Raw genomic sequence first — 7,723 nt, forward strand, 5'->3', positions numbered from 1 at the left:
TTTGGAAAATGGCTGCAATGAAACAAAGAGTGAAAAATTTAAAGGGGTCTGAATACTTTCCGTACCCACTGTAATTCAGATAATGGTGCTCTTCAGTATCTAATTAATGTTGTTGTTCTGTAGGAAAAATTCAATATTCACAAGCAGAAATCTTCTAACTCATGTCCTAATTTTAGACATTTTCTCATAGAATTTAAATCTCTATTGAAGTCAATAGAGATCAAAACAGGAATCACAGGATCCAGGAAAACTGAGACTACACGGGAAGACTCACACACATGCAAACAGGAAACACCACAATGACCGGACAATGGACAAGTAGAACACCAAGACTAATTACAGAGGGTAACAAGATAACAAGAGGCAGGTGACAGGGCTGGGAAACAGGTGGAAGACATCAGGTAATCAAGAACAAGAGGGAAAACACAGGAAGTAAAACTAAAGATAGCACAGAAAACCAGAATATCAAAATAAAACAGGAAACCGAACATACAGACACTCACAAGAGACCACAAGACAGAAACCACAACTAGACAAGACAAGGAAGCAACCAAGGACTAAAACACATACAAGACCAAAAAATTAACACAATCATAAGGATGAAATATATACCAAAGTACCAAACCATAACAATCTATGGTCGACACAATTTACTATTATCAATTGTATGAGGTCAGACAAGACACATCAAATAATGTAGTTTCTGTAATTCCACCTCGTGTTTTTATGACATTGGGCTATGACTGACAATGTTTCTGTTGGGAGAGAACATGTGGAAGAATCATGTGATTTGAGACATGTGTGCAGTGTGTTGGTAGTCATAGTGATTGTTTTAATTTATTATTGTATTTTTAAAATTAGTGTTGGAGTTTAGTTTACAATGTGTGATTTTGAGCATAAAAGTTAACCATTTTGTCAGTTGTGTGTTGTAGGTGTGTTGGTGCATTACGAGTTTAGGAAAATTGTTAAGTATTGAAAAAATTGTCATAGCAATCGTAACAAACTTTAACGTGAAATATTTGTCTTAAATGGAGCTGTCGTGGCATCAGCAGGAGGACCCAAATGCAAGACTCTTTCAGGCAAATGTGCAGAACAAACACACTTTATTTTGACTCTACAAAGTAGATGCTCACAATAACACAACTACAAATGAACAGGACTCCCAGGAGCGAACAGAGAGAAAAAAGGCACTTTAACCTTGAAAATAAAAGGGGTTAGGTGCTCAAGCACCGTTTGCCTCCTTGCATGTGCATGGTGTATTCTCAGAGTAATGGTGCACAATGGAGGGTTGACTGTGTGTGTTGCATCCAACTGTGGGAGTGATAGGTATTCAAATATATTTCAACACATAACAGAGACATCATGTCAATGACTGTACGTGTACGTGTGCGTAAGGAAGCTTTCTGCAAGCCTGTTTACCATCTGCTAATGAAAATCAATCAACATTTGTTTGTCTACACGCCATAACGTGCTGTTTTAGTTTGTGCTTTGCGGCGGAGGTTTAGATCAGTTTAAAGCGTCACTGGAATGAAGGATTGACTCAACCAACCAACAGGTTGTTTACTCACTTCCTCACTGAATGATTTCTTCAAAACATTCAATTTTGTATTTTGTTCTGACATGTTAAACATCTGCATGTTTGATTCTTCTGCATGATGTGATTCAGCATACTTCTGTATTTGCAACCTTTGACACAACAGTGGATGCACAAAGACCCACTTTACACAAGTTCTGCCACCATTTCACTTTCTGCAAACCAGACAAAGTGATGATGATAAACCAACTCTTATCTAAAATAGACTGTCACACTGGCCGGTCTGACCACGCACGCACATACGCACGCACGCACGCACGCACGCACCCACGCACGCATGCAGCATACTGTGCTTACGCACGCATGTTCGCACAGTAAGCCGTCTTTGAAGTGGCCCTGGAGGAAAAGAATGTCCTCTTCGAAAAGAAGTTGTGCCGCAAGCGTTCTTCTTTTGCCTTATTTAGGCTGAAGATGACGTCTTAGTCGTCTTGGTTTATGGGCCACATTAGTGAATGGGCAGCTCTGGAAACCCATTATAGTCATTTCTTCGTGCAAACCCACGGCACACTTGCTGCTCTGGTGAAGGTTATTGACTGAAGCAATCTTGTTTCAGCTGCGCAGAGAATGAACACAGTTCCAGTGTCTCAGTAATGGATTGAACTTTCTCATTCATGAGGAGTTCTGTCAGCAGGATTTTGACTTTCAAACTGAGTGGGTATTTAACTGCATTTACTGGTAAGGAATCGTATCGATTTTGCTTTGTAGTCACATCTGCTTTATTCAAATTTCAATCAGAAAAGACTTGTTTGCTGCTATGCAAAGGTTTAATGTGCATAAGCATAATGACATGTACAGTCTTTGGAGATTTAGACTCCATCATTATAGGATCATTTGTAAAAGAGGTAAGGAAGCCAAGACAATCCCCGCGATGGAGTATAGACACTGGTGGTGGAGCCCGAAGACCAGACCGAAGGAGTCAAAGGAGCGTCCAGCAGGAGGAAGACCCAGGATGCCTCTGGGTGAAGATAACTGGAGGTGGAAGGGGAGATGGAGGGTTGCACGCTTTGCATGAAATTACAGATTAAAGCAATGTTGTGACGCTGTGATTGGCCCTTGGAACAGCCGCTTTGATTCAGGAAGAGAGCAGTGATTAAGTGTTAGGTCTTCCAGAAAGAATTTACGCAGAGCTACATTAGAATATACATATTGTAATAAGTGGGATATTTTTTATTCCAGGGCAGGTTTTCAGGAGGGGGCTTAAATAGAGAATTTTAAATGACGAATTTAATGAATTTAATTACGAATGCGTTCATGAGAACGTGTGTGCTACTGTTGGGACAGCAAGAGCTGTGGTTGGCTGCTTGGGCTGCGTTTGTTTTCTTCTGACAAGTTTTCCTACAAGTAGAGAGGAGAGATTTCCAAGAGTAAGATAAGGAAGTTGAACAATAGTGTACAGCTTGAGTTTTCGCATTAGCACATGTGTACGTCGGTGTGTCAGATCTGCCTCTTACTCTAAGAGCTCACCAGCAACTCTCTCTCCTTTTTCCTCTTATCTCTGTGCCTGTATGAAGTGATGCTGGATTCATAAAGCACAAGTGTAAATTATTAAAAAAAAATTCAACTTTTGTTTTGCCTCATTTCGTACAGCCATGGGCAAATTTGTGTGGTCTCGCATCATTTCATTGACCACGGTGGCAACAGCAACCTTCTGCTCACTGCAGTTGCTCTCCACAGGGAATGAAACAACGTCAACAGGCCACTACGCTACAGCTGTTTCATTTTCAGTAATGGGACAAGATGGAATAGAAGTTGCCTGATGTGACCCCACAGTTGTCATGCTGTATCACAACGTTGTAAAAAATAGGAACTTGTGAACAATGTGAAATGTGTGGCGAAAAATTCATGTACGATACATTCGTGTAGCATTGCTGTGGTTTTGTTAACGGGTGAAATCCAGCGTAAAAAAATCACCTAAACGGTTGGTATCTACCAAAGGACTGCTGTATGCATCCATTTTAAATGAGTCCCTTTAAACTAAAATTACTGCATCTGAAATCTGAAGTTCCTCCTGTCTCTTTCTTCAGTTTACAAAGTTTGGCTTCATCAAAAGGTTCTGAACATTGTTGGGGATGATTCTCGCAGCAGCTTCCCTTATAAAGGAAAATGCCCTCTACGTTTGAAATCTAAAACTTCAAAAGAAGGACGTTCCATGAAACTATTCAACTCTTAGAAGGCACATTGATTCATTTTGTTTTAGCTTGTTGTTGCTTTGTAATAAATGATTTGAATGATGAGTAACAAAAACATGTCCATGGTACCATGCTGCGATTTGATTCCGAATGATGCTGATGTGTGAAGGTGTGTGTCATGACAAACTGACTGAACTCGCAGGTGTGCTGCCGCCCTTTTGTTTTGCTGCCCTTTAAGGCTGAAACACAAAGGCATTTTTTAAAAAAGGTGCTGCTAACATTCATCACTGGAGGAGCTTTGAAGAGTCCAAATGGCATTTGCTCTGCAGCGCTTCCACTGTTTGAAGTATCAAACCTGGCACACTCTTCTCTCTCACAGTTCTCCTTAGTCCTCATTAGTCAGCAAATCAAGGCCACAGAACTGTTTTCATCCTTTCCATAAAAATAACCATCTCTGCTTCCTGCTCTAGCAATGAAAAAAAAATACTGCAGCTCATTTAAATGGCAAATACCTACAACATTTATGAACCTACACAGATGAAGCGTGCAACACTTTAAACCCAACCCAAATCACTATTCTAACCTTAAACGTCATCAAAACTGTTTTTGGTCTTTATATCAGACACCATCTGGAAATCTTAGGGGTTTCCTCCCCACATCCTCTTGTGAGTAAATGTGGAAACAAAAAAAACCCTCTGAAACAAAGAGTTTAATTGCAAAATCTATTTTGAGCTGATTCATAACTTCCCAGACAACTTTGGCAGCAGCAGTCAGTATTGCAAATTTTTCTCTTATGCTTGACTGGAAGTAAACTATTTAAAGGTAACATGACATGGTGTTTTTGCTTTTATATAGGCCGTAGTGGCCGCCTAATACCACATCTGAAGTATTTCCCCCAAAATTCAGCCTTGGTGCATTACAGACCACAGCCATTAGAGCCAGTCCCGCAACGAGCTTTCCTCAGTATGTGCCATTTCTGAATATGTAGTTTTTAAGTAGAGAGGGGGGGGCAAGGTGGAGGCTGGGGGTGTGGCCTTGACCAACTGCCACTTTGCTCGTTTAAAAGCCGTTATGTCTCTCTCTCTCTCACAGGTGGGCCAAATTCTCTGGACGGGCAAAGCAGAGAAAGGAGAGGTAACCTTGCCCCTTATGACCTCATAAGGAGCAAGATTTCCGATTGGCCCATCTGAGCTTTCATTTTCTCAAGGCAGAGCATGATACCCATGGCTCGGTTTACACATATTTCTAGCCACTGAAAGACCATAAAATGTTAAAAAGAAAGAAAAACTCACAAACTAAAGATTTTTATGCCATTGGACCTTCAAATACTGACTGGTTAATTTCTTCATTATACTGAACAAAACTATAAATTCAACACTTTTGTTTTTGCCCCTGTTTTTTCTGAGCTGAACTCAATCCAGTAAAACTGCACATTTTAGAGTGGCCTTTTATTGTGGCCAGCCTAATGCCCACCTGTGCAATGATCATGCTGTCTAATCAGTATCTTGCTATGCAACATCTGTAAGGTGGATGAAATATCTCGGCAAAGGAGAAGTGCTCACTAACACAGAATTAGACGGATTTGTGAACAATATGTGAGAGGAATAAGCCTTTTGTGTGCATAGAAACAGTCTTAGATCTTTGAGTTCAGCTCATGGAAAATGGGTTTGTTCAGTGTATATTACATGATTCCATTTTTCATCACTCTGAAAGGTGGACATGAATACGCTCTTCTAATATTTCATAATGCTACTGGACTTTCTCTATACTATAAAACCCAGTTGAAAATTAAGTTACCATCTTTGTTTCCCAAACATGCCAAAGAAAATGTGCTAAACCCACATTAAAAATGTGAGAACTGGTTTTGCCACAAGCTATGACTCATTTTCTATAAATGTACAAGAGACACAACCTGTCATGACCTGAGACGAAATAAATGAGTCCACTGTGGGGAAAAAGACTGCAGGATACGTGTAAATTGGAACTCAGACGATTTGATCAAAGCGCTATATGAGAGGGAATTATTAATTCACTGATACTGAGCTTACTGAGATTCAGGTCCATGCCATTTGAATGTAACCTTCCAAATTAATTGGTGGACAAGTCTTTTTCTGTATTTGATCCAAGCCTTTGTCCAAAAGGTCCAGCAGAGAGATCTCTCAGCTTACTGGTTATCAATATTAACAATAATCTGTGGTATGGTCAAAACTCTTTGGCCTTTTCCAGTTATTCCATCACGTCTGAATGACTTAAATACTTGTTATCTTATCTAGCTTATCTTATCAAGTATGAAACTGGTTTCACGCAGTCTGAAATTGAATCTGGTCAGTAACAGGTTAAAAAAAGAACCAAACAATGGTGATGAATGTTGGTGTGTTTATAGGAACATATGAAGAAGGTTTTGCCTCCCATGGTTATCATCACATCTTCATACGTTATGCAGTTTTTTGTACATAGCCCTATCTCCAATTGATATAAAAATGCACAGTTCATCTCAACAAAGTACGTGCGCATAGTTTTTGAATTCTGAGAAAACTGTTGAGATATGTTCACATCACACTTCTGTCCTATGAATATTCACCCTTTCTCCTATTGACTTCTATTTGAAGCCCTTAAGGCCTCTTTACAGTTGCTGTTCCTGAGCTGTGGCGCGACAATGTGATGTCAAAATGATTTAGATCTCGCAATTTAAAGCATGTGTTTCCAATTTAGGGACAACCTCCAGTGGCCTACGCATTTTAGAGTTTACCTTTGTTTAACTTTGAAGTTGGTCACTAGAAACACTCCTGCATTGTGTTTTGAAATGGAGAAGTTAACACGTTTCCTTAATATTGTCAGTACATTATCACACTACAACTGTAGTGGCGCTCTCATAGTGTTTAAAGTTAAAGTGGAAGATCCTCCACCAGATTTCCCCCCCCCCCATTTGAATCCTATTTTCTGCATTTCTGTTATGGTTTGGTGTCCGGCTGGCCGTGAGTATTTGTTTTGTTTTCAATTTTTCTGAGTTTTTTGTCAGCCTGTCCTGGGGCCTGTTGCACAAAAGTAGAATAGAGATATCCAGGATAAGTGAAAAAGCAAAGCTTGACTTAGTGAGATCATCGCGGCTTAATCGGTTGCACGTTTACAGAGCCAAGATGAACAGGTGAAGCTATGTCAACTCAGGTGTAGATAGCTGGGGTAAGTGCACGTTCACGGCTTTCTTAAATAGACCACTGTATCGATGGAGAAGACGCATGCGGCATGTGTTTCACCCAATGAGCAACAGTTTCTAATGGAAAGTGACGAGGAGGTGAAGCATATAATATGCAGAAAGGGAAATGCGGCTCAAACGGAAAGAAAAAGTCCAACAGACTATAGCCGACCGACTGAATGTGTAAGGATGTAAAAATATCTACTTCCTGCCGACTAGTCATTCCAGTTTCTTTTTTTTTTTTACAAAAATGTAGGCTACACTGTGTTTTAATTGCTTTAAATATGCTAGATTCATTTTTCTGTTTTTGTATGATAAAAGTGTCTTTGAGTAGCCTACCATGTAAAGCACAATAGAAATACATTGCATTATTATTTAGCCTACTTTGCCTGGAAATGGACCCTAATGACTCTAGGCTTAATTTCACAATTCACAACGCGTGAACATGTTTTACAACCACATGCACAAATCCCTATAAGTATTCTCTAATTCCAAATATCTTTGTGCAAGAAATGTTCAAACAGAACAATCAGAGGGACAAAAACTAGACAAAGTAGTGACTTCAATACGTCACTGTGAGAATACAGTATACGTAAAACAATATTCATGTTTTTTTTATTCTTCTGAGAATTGACAGCACCAAAATAAAAAGATTAAGAAGCATTGTGGTGTTCCCGGTGTGATGAATGTAATAGTGTGTATAACTACACTATGTATGTAAATAGGCCCGTTATTGGTCCAGTGATGTGAGACATATTGAGAAGTTTAGGAAACCAAAGTAAGCTAAAGTAAAAACAGTAGGCCTAA

General features: G+C 39.6%; 1 long non-coding RNA gene across 1 annotated transcript in view; it reads left to right on the plus strand.

Annotated features, from left to right (window-relative positions):
* Positions 1 to 6,407, plus strand: part of LOC117959633 — a 22,981-nt gene extending 16,574 nt beyond the window's left edge. The window contains exon 3 of the long non-coding RNA XR_004659984.1: positions 6,341 to 6,407. This is a non-coding gene — a long non-coding RNA (uncharacterized LOC117959633). The remainder of the gene's footprint in view (positions 1 to 6,340) is intronic.
* Positions 6,408 to 7,723: the final 1,316 nt, after the last annotated feature.

The sequence above is a fragment of the Etheostoma cragini genome, chromosome 2 (genome assembly GCF_013103735.1).
Source record: "Etheostoma cragini isolate CJK2018 chromosome 2, CSU_Ecrag_1.0, whole genome shotgun sequence".
Lineage (NCBI taxonomy): Eukaryota > Metazoa > Chordata > Actinopteri > Perciformes > Percidae > Etheostoma > Etheostoma cragini.